Below are 12,340 nucleotides of genomic sequence, written 5' to 3' on the forward strand. Positions count from 1 at the left end.
CTGGGGACTGAAGGGCTGCCCAGGACGCAGGACTTCCAGGACTAAAACTGGAAAGTCACAGGCTTGGACATCAGACAACCTAGATTTGAACCCTGGCTCTGTTACTTATCAACTGCAGACTCAGTTTTTAATTCGTAAAAGGTAAATAACAACACATTTCTTCCAATGGGCTTTGGAAATAAATATGCTAATATGTATAAAGTACATAGGACCACCTTGGATCATAGTACACGCTCAATGTCAACAAACGGTAAATTATTATAATGATGCCTAACTATATAAAATCTCCCACCAGAGTCCGGAGGATGCTTCCGGGAGTATCTTTCTCAAGATTTGTAAGTCTTTAAAATATTACATGTTGTAGGGGCACCTGGGTGGCTCAGTTGGTTATGCGTCCAAGTCTTGGTTTCAGCTCTGGTCATGATCTCATGGTCATGGGATTGAGCCCTGAATGAGGCTCTGCACTCAGTGTGGAGTCTGCTTCAGATTCTCTCTGCCTCTCTCTTTCTGCCCCTCCCCCACACTCATGTGCACGCTCTCTCTCAAATAAATAAAATCTTTAAAAATAATTGAATGTTGTAAAACTTAAAACAGTAGTGTGTCTGTTCCCAAACAATGTTATTTTGAAGCAGAAAAAAACTAACCTTTGCAGATACTGGCAAATAACAAGTCAAATTGGAAATCCCTTTGTATAATCACAGTATGTTATAGTGTGACACAGACTGAAACATTTGCAAATATGGAAAAAACTATCTTGCAATGAGCTATGTGATTCCACATTTCAGACAGCTCTTGTACTCTCCAACTCTCACCCTTCATACACACACAAACACAAACACCCCAACAAGATAACACAATATTGGTTGTTTTTGTACTAGGAACTTAAGGATTTCCCAAAATCATCCAGGGGAAAAGAAAAGGAAGGGAGTAGGCACTGGAAAAGCCTCTTCTACCTAAATAAATACCACTGAAATGCCACTGTAGCTCTGAACTCTTTGTTTCCCCCTCTCAATGGAAATGTTCCTTATCCCCAATTTCATGGACAAGCTTAAATCAACATGTAAATATTTTGCCATCACTAGGACCTGATTTCTTCATCTAAGTAACCAGAAGTCTTTAGTCTGCATGTGAAAGAACACAGAGGCCTTATCGTCTTACATGGAAACCAGGCCATGTGCTGGAAGCTAAACCATGAAAGAATAATCAGGATCTGTAAAGCAAAGGCTTGCCAGCTCTTAGAGCTACTGCTCCCCTGAGCTACTGTGGCCCACTGGCTGTTAGCCTGGACTAGCTTTTAATTGCATCTCAGCCCTGTGAACTCAGATCATTGGGATGAAAAGAAGAAACGGTCAATAATCTGGATGTTTTGTCTCTGCTGTCAAGTATGTGGGTGTTGGGGAATGTCTGTGCAGCTGAGCTCTGACCTGTTATGCAGGCTTGAATCCTTTTTCTTTCTCCTTAGACAAGAAGATCCACTCAGGATGAGTTACACTCAGAATTGTAAGGTAATTGTAGTGCTTCCATTTGAGGGCAAAAGGATGAGCAGAAAACAAAGACCGGTGCTGGATGCTTCAGTCTGAGGAGGGAGTTGTCTAAAGACATGATGACCTAAATCTTTAAACTCTTTAAACTATGCAAATGAAGGTGATCAGAGTCTTGCTTATGAAATCCTGAAAAGACTACAATAAAGGTATACTATCCAAGGTTGCATGACATGGATGAGAGAGAGCGTTGGTTCTCAAATTTGGATGCATGTTGGAATAACTCAGGAGGCTTTAAAAAATCCACTGTCCAGGCAGCTTCCCTGACCAACTAGTTGAGAACCTCTAGAGATGAGATCCAGGCCACAGTAACAGTAAATCTCCCTAGATGATTCCCAAGTGCAATCAAGTTTGAGAACTACCGGCACAGAGTGGTGCTTTTCAAACTGTGAGGGTACAACACAGCACCTGGGGAAAAATGCTCATTCTCATTCAGAAAGTCTGTGGTGGGGTCTCAGATAGTGCATCTCTTACTGGCTTCCAAGCAGAGCTGATGCTGCTGGTCCAGGGACCTCCCCTGGAGTAGTGAGAACATAACATATAATGAAGAAAACTTGAAGTGAGGACATCTCTGAATATTTTGCTCTGTCATTTTTTTTAGCCATAGGATAATCAATCATCCTAGTTTTCTGGGACTTTTCCTGGTTTTGGCATTTGAAAGTCCCATATTCTGGCCAAACCAAGACCCTATATGTGATTGTGGGAAATGAGAAAAAACCCTGAGTCCCGTAAGGTTGGTGTGAGAATAATGTGTGTGCAGATGTCTGCTATATTGACCCTGTATAGAGGAGGAGTCCAGAAAGTGTCTGATAGTTGAAAGACAAGATAATAGTATGCAGGGGCGCCCGGGTGGTTCAGTTTGTTAAGCATCTGCCTTCTGCTCAGGACGTGATCCCAGGATCCTGGAACCTAGCCCCTGCTCAGTGGGGAGTCTGCTTCTCCCTCTCTACCTACCCTTCCCCTCTGCTTGTGCTCTTTCTCTAATAAACAAATAAAATCTTTTTTAAAAAAGATAATAGTTTGCAAATTAAAATGAAAATGAGCTACTACTTCATACTCACCAGACTGGCTAATGTGAAAATGCCAATGTTGTCCAGGATGTGGAAAAGTGGGACTCTCATGCACTGCCGATAGGGATCAAATTGGTAGAATCACATAGAGAAAACTGTGGCAGTATGTACTTACCCCAAGCATAGGTGTCCCCTATGGCCCAGACATTTCCATCCCAGATACATACCCAAGAGAAATGCATAATGTTCACCAAAAGATATACATAGGAGCTTTACTTACAACAGTAAGAACTTAGAAACAACTCAAAGGTCTGTTAGTTAATTGGCTATAGAAATCATAGTATATTCATAAAATGGAACATAGCAATAAAGATAAATGAACTACTGTTACACACAGCAACACGGATGAATCGCACAAAATTAATATGAGTGAAAGAAGTTAGATACAAAAGATGTCCTGTAGAATTTCATTTATATAAAATTAATAGAGAATTTCCTATAACTATACACAAATTAATACAGAATTTCACTTAAATAAAATCTAAAAACCCAGCCCAATATACTCTATAGTACTAGAAGTTAGAATAGTGGTTTCTGTTGTAAAGGTCTCTGAGGTTCTGGCAATATACTCTATGTGCTTGGGTATTGGCTACATCACGGTGTTCACTTCGGGAAAATTCATCGAACTGTACAGTATGATCTGTGCACGTTTCTGTATAAATACTATACTGTAATACAAAGTTTTTAAAAGACCAAAAGGTAGAAAAACAAACATAGGAGATTTATTAGCCTTAACGGATGATACTAGCTGGAAGCTTCGATGGATCCCAAAAGATTTTAGACAAATTGCAAATGAGACGCCTTAATGGTTTCTAAGAGACCAGGAAGACGAAGCATTTAAATACGCATCTTTCTCCTCTGAAGGGTCTCCATGGATTTCCATCCCAAACACGCAGTGGATGGAACGATCTGCAAGTCTCACTGTCCTGCCCTGCCCTTCTAACAAGGTGTTCCACACAGGGGACCTTCTTTTCTCCTCTCTGCAAAGAAAGCCCAAAGCTTAGCCAGCACAGGGTGAGGTTACTAGGAGACTGCACACAATTCTCTTAAAAGCACCTGTCATATAATCTACCTCCCATCGGGCCCCATCCCTCTGGCACTCGGATCCATTCGCTGAGAATCACCATAGACACTCTTAATCTACTTCCTCGGACTTATCTTTTAGGCTCCATCGGCCAGTTCTTATGATCCGATGACATAAGATACGCTCAGCAAGCTGAGTGCCAATACCGCCAGCTCACCATGTTAAAACGGAATTATCAGGCTGAAATCAGAAGCCATGTAAATCTTCAACAAGCTGTCATTATGGCTGTTGATTCAGGAGACCATGCTTTTCCCAGAGATCCGTGGTATTCCTGACAGATGTTGCCTTTGAATGAAGGAGGCCTCTTCAGAGGAGTCATTTACAATACCAAATGAGCCTGACACATCAAGAATCTGCACATCTCCTGGTCCTGTTTCTTTGGAAGCCCTGGAAGAGAAAATGCACCAAAAGTGCATCGGAGGTGCATCTTATTTTTCAGATAAGAGCAAGACAGCCCCCTTGGAGTGTTTGCTCTAGGAGTATCCCCAAATGAGCTTTACATACCAGGTACTTGCGTTCCCACCTGCTGAACTGAAATGTAGTCATCATCAGAACAATCATAACCAGAGCTATTCTATTTTCAACGCCGCAGCCACCACCGGCCCGTCACAGAGGAAGTCACATCCGCTCCCCCCTAGTCTCCAAACCTGTTAAGGGGTTCCACTTCCTAGGAGTGAAATCCCAAGTCTTCCCTGCGCTCCCAGGCCCTTCCTGAACTCCTCTCTTGCCTTGCCCGGTCATACGCCACCATCTCTGCCCTCTCTGTCTTGCTGTCTCCAGCCGCCCTGGTCTCCTTGCTGCTCCTCAGAAATCCCAAGCACGCTCCTACCCTGGGGTTCTGCACTGCCAGGCCCCCTTCCTGCAATACCCCCACTCCACCAAGCGCTAACCCGCCAAACGCCTCCAGACCTGGGCTTCCGCGTCCCGGCTCCAGCCGGCCCCCCCGCCCCCCTGCTCTTGCAGGCGCCTTCACCCTGACCCACTTCCTTTTCTTCATCCTGCTTCTACCTAACTTGCGCGTGACTATCTCGTTCTTCTCTGTCCCCTCTCTCTGCCTTAGAGGGTCAGGTCCACAAGGGCAAAGATCTTGTTGTTGCTCTGTCGCGTTCCCCGGGGCATCCCACCAACCTAGCAACGGTCGGGGGCGCGCCAGGCGCTCGGCAGACGCCTCAACGGGCGCGCTCAACACTTGACACGCACACCCGCGGGGCGGCGGGCGGCGGGCGGCGGGCGGCGACCCACCCACGAGGGCGGCGCAGCACTAACCGCACTCAGGCGTGAAGCTGGGCGGGCGCAGGGGGACTAACTGCCCAGGGCCACGCAGCTCCAAGGAAGGAAGCCAAGCTTCACACCCACGCGCTAGTCCTTGACCACACCAACGACCTCGAAACCAGCGACGCCAGCAACACGAGGAACCGCTCTCAGCAGGCACGCTTCCCTCGCGGCAGCCCCCGCCCTGCGGCCCCGGCGCTCACGCACCCCATCTCCCTCCGCAGACCAGCCCGCCTCGCCCTCTCCGTGGGGCTCCCGCCCTGAGCAGCGCAGAGGCACGTGACGGGAGAGAGCCAATCAGCGCGCGGCCCCCGTCGGGCCCCGTGATTGGCTCCGGAGTGGTCACGTGACCCGCCCAGCGCTGAGGATGCTGGGACCGGCAGCTTGGCTCCTGCGGGCGGGCGGTACGGGGCGGGGACGTCGCTGGCGCCGCCTGGGGAGCCGGTGGGGACGAGGCCGTGCGGAGGAGGCCGCGGAGATCGTGAGCCGTGGGAGGCCCCGGGGCCGCCTGCCTGGGAGGCTCGTGCGAAGCCTCGAGGTGCTCCCAGTACCCTCGCGGGGTGATGGTGATGCCGCCCCTCTGCGGTGGCTCAGTGCGCCGGAGAACAGGTGCCCTTCCTTGGGTTCGCTCGTTTTCCCTTTCTCTCTCTCTCCCTCTTCTTTCTCTCTCCCTCTCCCTTTCCTTTCTTCTTTCTTTTTCTTTCCTTCCCTCCCTCCCTTCCTCCTTCCCTAGCATTAACTGAGTGGCTACTACGTGCCGGAAACTATCCTGTATCTAAACACGTTAGCCCATTTCGCTTTTTACAGCGACCATGTTAGTTAGAAATGTCTGATCATGGGGCGTCTGGGTGGCCCAGTGGTGGAGCGTCTGCCGCTGGCTCAGGTCCCGATGCCGGGATCCAGCGTCCAGTCCCGCATCGGGCTCCCCACGGGGAGCCTGCTTCTCCCTCTGCCTGTCTCTGCCTCTCTCTGTGTGTCTCTCATGAATAAATAAATAAATCTTAAAAAAAAAAAAAAAAGAAAAGGAAAAAAGAAAAGCTTGATATTCTGAAGATGAAGACACAGGCTAGGAAATGTGCAGAGGCCCGCCCCGCCGGCCCGCGGCAGACCAGGTTCGGAACAAGCCCAGGCATTCTGACTCCAGCCCATGCCCTCGCTTTGGCCGGGGACGCCCCTCCTTGGGGAGCGCAGGGCTCAGTGTTGCGGCGCCAGAGTTGCTAGAAGGGTGGCTACACAGTCAGGCCGGTGTGAATGTGGGCAGCAGTGTAAGGGGCGGACCAGAGCAGTGATTTCGGACAAAGCTTTGCACGTAGGCCAGTTCCGGCTGAGTCCTGCATCTTCCGTACACACTAGCGGCGGGAGCTTGGCACAGTAATGAACCTCTCCGAGCTCTTGGATTCTCAGTGGTGAAGATAAGTGAAGGTCGTGCCATCAGTCTTGAAATCATGTTGCCTGGCCTAACTGGAAAAAAAAAAAAAAAAAAAAAAAAAGGATACAAAGTGTTACTCCATCATTTGGTACCTAAGCCAAAGCTATTCTGATAATAACATTATATATAATCACTCTTGATTATTAGTGGCCCTTCACATCCTCAGCAGTGGTTGTCCTGAGGATGCAGAGCAAGTATGTTTTCTCCTTCATGACCTGAGCTGTCAGCCCCCTTTGTAGCTTCACTCTTGGAAGCCGAAGACTACCTATGTGCTGCTGAAAAAAACCCCGATGCCCGTTGAATTTTGTCAACCTTCGGAAGGAAAACCTATGATGTGCAGCATTACGGGGGTGACTGTATTTAAAGAGATGGTCTCCAAAATACAGACATGTCCCCAGTGAGGGGCGAATTAGAGTCCTTCCCAGGTGATATGGAGGGGGCAGTTCCTTCAGAACGAGTGACCTGGCCATGAAAGCCCTGGTACGGTGCCACCGGGTGTGAACCCTCACGAGCCGGGGCCTATGGTACACACAGGAAGCATCTCCCAGATCCCGGGTTCATGCAGCTGTGCAAAATGTCATTTTAATGAATGTATTCTCCCAATGGAGGCACTTGTAGTGCAAAGCCTTTCTTTTCTGTCCTAAGAGAAGTAGGATGTTTTGGCCAAACTGTGACGGGAGTAGTTTCTAAACACTCATATTTTCTGCGTGTCAGTTTCACCGCAGCTGTAGATCATTTTCGAGACTCCCAGGGCAGAAGAGCTCCAAAAACCATGATTCTCTTGGACGTGAGTGAGGAGGAGTCAGGATACCTGTTTCACCTTTGAGGGTGTACAGCTTCCCCCTCCACCCTCGTCTCTTCCCCACGTCCCGTTAACTGTTCAGTTGTATTCACGCTTCTGGAAGACGTACCATACTTTGGTGCCTGGGCACCGCCCAGAAGAGACTGGAAGTCAAAGTGCTTTGCTAGTTTCCACTTTCCTTACAGGGTTCCCTATAAGGACTTTTACTTAAAAGAGAAAAAAAAATATCCTGACTTAAGAAAACTCGATCTGTTTCAAACAGACTGGCCCCAGCTAGTCCTGCCTGTGCTCCCAGAGACAGAAGGAGGCTTGGAGGCAGGAGGGCCTAGAAGATTCCAGGAGAAGGGGTGGGGGTGGGGGGGTAGGTGCCAAGAAAGGGCAAGGGCGAATGGGGCCGGCTCTGCGGGGAACATTCAATAACTCTCTTACCTTTTATGCTGTAGGACAGGAGCTCATTTGCTCGATTTGGGGTGACAGCAGCCGGTTTTGTTACCGCATAGCTGGAGTTTTAAATAAGTGCAGCTCTCAGAGGCCGAAGGCAGTGTTCGTTATCTTAGCCGTGGGAGGGCATGGAAATCGGAGGCGGTTTGGCAACGCAGCATAAATCCAGTGTTTGTGAGGGGCCGACCCAGCCGGGGAGGAAGGAATGCACAGTTTCCCTTTGACGGTGTGATTTCCTGCTTCTCCTCCGAGAGGTTGTCTGGACTCCGCGCAGAAGCAAAATCTGCATCAATGACTTGAAAGGAAACCAACCCTATTCCTGAAGGTTTGGCAGCAGAAATATTCATTGTTGAGAAAGGGGAAGAAAGAAAAAAAAAAAAAAAGACTAATGAACTCCCCCCTCTTCGGTATTTTCAAAGGCCTCTTGTGATGGTGGCTGCCTCTTTTTTTTTTTTTTTTTTAACAGAGTTCTTAGGGACGCTCATTAGCCCCTCAATAAATGCTACTTTAAGGGCTTGTAACTTTGTCATTAAATCTTCACTCCGAGATGAATTAAGGTTGTAGCCAAGAAATGCCCTCCCCACCCCCGACGAGCTTCTTTACAATTACCAAAAAGGCAGGAAAATAGATTTGTGGAGGATTTTCAGTACTCATTTACGGGCCGCCCTGTCAAATAGTGATTAATTCGGGGCCACTTAAGTTTTTCTAACTTTCATCCGTAATGGGCACGTTGACATTTTTATTTGAATCTCTTTACGCCATCCAAAATAATCTCCTTCAGCAACAGAAACTGCTGGTTAATTGCCACAGAGCAGCTGTTAGCCCTCCTCAGCCGACAGCCTCTTTCAGGATGGTTCTGAGCTCCGTGCCTGTGGAACTCAAGGCCGAGCCGGCGACAGCAGCGTGTCAGGTGGATTGATTGAATGGCCCCCTTGTTCCTGACTGGCTGTGTCTACACTGGTAGCAGGGCCAAACAAAGCCCTTCGCATCTAAATATAGCATTTTCTTTGGCCCGGGGCCCTCACTGTCTTGTTTTTCCATTCTTCCATGCTCTAAAACAAATACAAGAGAGCCCCACTTTAGCATGACTTATTTTTTTTTACCCAGATTTGCATATTCCATGGGTCAGACTGTGTCCTGGAAATAGAACTTCATGCACAATTAATTTGATTTTCTGGTTAATTGAAGGCTAACCAGAAAAGCTGCTTTGAAAATTCACACATGCACAGATCCCCACCGTGAGGTGGAAGGCAGGACCTATGGATCCAGCCGAGTTACCTGGAATTTATGTCTTTGGCACAACCCCTTCCATTTTTTAACACATTTCCAAAATTGTTTTTTACGCATTTCCTTCTTGTCCTTCTTGTGTTTCCTGCCTGGATTATTAGTGATTTTTAAAAAATTGTTTTCATGATTATAGGGGAATCGGCAAGCCTTCAATACCCACCCCCCCACCATGGGCCATTGTCCTGTGGATGTGGAGTTCCTGGGACGTAGGTGTGAGTGGGTGACTCCGTCAGAGACACGAATCTGTAGACATCACAAATGCTCTAAACTGTTATCTCATGTGCTTTCCTCCAAGGGTGGCCTGAGCTACAAGGTTCTGGACATTTGGAATTCAGCTAGATGAAGTTCTGCTCATCAATTCGGTGTGTTAGTACACTGTGAGACTAGCCCTTCCTTATAGAATGTTGGTATGACTTGAGGTGAAAAGACGAAACAAAACTGATTAATTTAAAATTATTTATCCACCGCCTTTTGATCATAAAAGTAGTATGTGTTATAATAAGTTCAAACAATACAGAAAAGTAAAAGAAAGTTGAAGTCCCCCAAAGTCCTGCAGAAATAAATATTTTACAAATTAAAAAAAAAGTATATGGCCCAGGCCCACAAGGAGGTGGTGTGGCTCTGAAGGGAGATGTGATGACAGGGCAGGTTTCTCCAGTGTAGGCTATTAACCCTGTCACTTGCTTCCTCTGACTTATAAGCATTGATAGAAACACGAATCAGCCTTCTAGATCTTCTGGAAGACCCAACCAACCAAGAAGAGTGTTATTCAGGGACGCCTAAAGGTAACCATAGCCATATATACTCTTGAGGTCTACTCCAGTTCTATCTTTGGATTAAGTGGAACACCAGAAATCTGCTCATTTGTGCTGTATATATTTAGCCCAAGGTGAGGAGATACATAGCACATGCGGGCTAACATCTGCCCTCTTTGTCCAGCCTAGATGTGGCCTTGAATCCTTCTCACAACAGAAGTCTTCAAAGCTGCCAACAAGCAACTGGAATGGGCCCCAGACAGTCTAGGCACCCATTTGCCCCACTCTTTTGTTCTAGCTCTGAGAATTGTGTAACTGGGTTTAATCTCATGTTGGCATCAAACTTCTGTTCTCATTGCCCCCTTTTGAAGAGCTCTGAGTGTAAAGTTTATTTTATTTTATCTTATTTAAAGATTTATTTATTTATTTAATTTATTTATTTAAGTGAGCAAGTGGGAGGAAGAGCAGAGGGGGAAGGAGAGGAAGAGGGAGAGAATCTCTAGCAGATTTAAGCTGAGTGTGGAGCCCAGTATGAGGCTGGATCTCAGGGTCTTAAGACGCTGACCTGAGCCAAAACCAAGAGTCAGATGCTTAACCGACTGAGCCACCCAGGTGCCTTCTAAAGTTTACTTTAAAATGAAGCTTCTGGAAAATTTTTCTCCTGTCCGAAGAACTGTGTGCAGCAGTGCAGTAAGGCTTTGTCATCGGTCATCATTCCCCTTTCACTCTTGCTGCCAGGAGGCTCTGAGTCAGATTTCAAAGTTCAGTGACAGCAAACGTAATGAGCCTTCTGAGGGCCCTACCGCAAACCTTCTTTTTCCTTGTTTAGCGTTCTTGTTTCTGTCACGTGTGTGTTTGGTTGGCCTCATGTCAAAGATGCAAAGAGATAAATAAATACACAAACTAAAAAACTGTGCAGCCAATCCAGTGTCTTAAAAACACAAGCCTCAGTCTGAGAGCTCTCTCGGTTTTCTTTTATGCTTAAAAACTTAACATCCACGCTCTTGCACTCTGTTTAAGAAGAAAAATGGCAGCCAGAACAATGTGATTGGAACTGGACAGGGGAAATAAAATTGGGTCGGCCCAGATACAGGAGGTCTTTCTTTTTGGCCTCTGGAGAACGTTTAGTCGTGGCCCATTCTACAGATAAGCAAGGGGAGTCATGAAGGAGGACCCCAGCTTCTGGGCACCCCCGGAGTATGTCTGAGTGGGCCTGTCACTCCAGGCTCCTGCCTCCAGACCAGCTTGGCTTGTCATCTTGGGCAGCCGTTGCTGTTTTGAAAGTACTCCTGCCCTCCCAGGTCATGCCAAATGCTGCTGGGGGAAGGGGGGGTGGGGCACACTTCACTGTGTTTACCAACCAGGGCCGCTCTGACTTTGCAAAAGCACGAAATCTCTCAACGAAGGAAGGAACCTAGGTACTTGGCTTCCAACCCCCCCCCCCCACTCCTGCCCCAATATGGAGAAACGATCTGAATACACAAAATTAGAAAAGCATACCACGGAACGGTTGTTTAAAATTCACAGCTGTCAACATCAAGTATTTTGTGTGAGAGAAAGAACGCACGTAACATCGGGTTAACAAAGTAGCTGCAGATGGATGGGTTCGCGGCTGGGACCGGGCTGGCATTGTCCCGCCGTTCGCGGAGGCTCATTTGCATTCCGGGACAAAGGTTCCCTGTGGGAGACCCTTTCTCTGCAGCCTCCTCCCCAAAAAGGCGCCTCGCCATCCGCAGTGAAGATAGTCCGCCCCAGTCCCCTCATCCGAAACCTACAGGAATGAACACAAATCTGTTATTTTAACACAACGTGGGCACAAAGTGATGTTTTCACTCCGAAGAAAGCCCGGGGAAGCCAAAGAATGGGGCCTTTTATTTGCAGGAGATACTCAAAGGAAGTGGGATTGAACTGCGGGCCAGCGTCGATGAATAAAGTTGTTAGAGACTTTGCAGCCTGTGGTCTGGGAGCTGCACTGTACGTCCCCCCCCCAACACTGTCAGCTTGAAGCACTTTGCATCAGAATGCATAATTGTGTCTGTTAATGACATTTTTAGCTGAGCTCTCCAACACAGAATAAATTCATCTCCCGCCCCCCAGCTCCCCGCCCAGGCCCCCACTTTTCATACTGCCTGGGAGAGAGGACTTTTTTTTTTTTTTTAATTTAATAAACATGATTGACAACAGAGAATGTCGATTTGCTTTCTTTCCGCTATGACTGTATTTTTGGGTCCAGAAGGCACACATGCATTTTGCTGCTGAGTCTGTGGCAGCCCGTTAACAATTGCGCTCATTCCACAAATTCTAAAGGCCCCCAGCTTATGACTCTTGTAAGAAGTAGCTGGAAAGTGGCACGAAGAAATGTTTAAAAATACACTGAGATGGAGGACATTTGAAGCACCGTATCTAAAGTGAAATGCCAGGGTAGAAATGGCATTTTGAGATGGTAAAGGCCAGCCTGCGAGGCCAGGCCAGCCTCTGAGAGCGGCGCCCTGAGCTCCAGGGCTCCCATCCCTGCCTGGGCCGCGTCTTAAGGGGCTTGCCCTTGAAATGTGTCTTTTACCGCTGCCTTTGAACCAGGAGCTCCTTTAAGCTTCAAATCTGGCACTGTCTGGCTGGGCAGCTGTTAAACCCATTGCCTACAGTCACAGAAGATTGCGAG

The 12,340-nt window shown here is 47.5% G+C and overlaps 1 long non-coding RNA gene across 26 annotated transcripts in view; it reads right to left on the reverse strand.

The window, feature by feature from the left end:
• Positions 1-5,166, reverse strand: part of LOC140633889 (uncharacterized) — a 41,713-nt gene extending 36,547 nt beyond the window's left edge. For 13 of the 26 annotated variants that reach the window (XR_012031475.1, XR_012031470.1, XR_012031465.1 and 10 more), the window contains exons 1-3: positions 4,704-4,948; positions 3,853-4,082; positions 2,603-2,665 (exon numbers count right to left, since the gene is read on the reverse strand). This is a non-coding gene — a long non-coding RNA (uncharacterized lncRNA). The other 13 variants (XR_012031476.1, XR_012031474.1, XR_012031468.1 and 10 more) reach the window with 6 other exon arrangements.
• Between the last annotated feature and the right edge of the window lie 7,174 nt (positions 5,167-12,340).

The sequence above is a fragment of the Canis lupus genome, chromosome 5, assembly GCF_048164855.1.
Source record: "Canis lupus baileyi chromosome 5, mCanLup2.hap1, whole genome shotgun sequence".
NCBI lineage: Eukaryota > Metazoa > Chordata > Mammalia > Carnivora > Canidae > Canis > Canis lupus.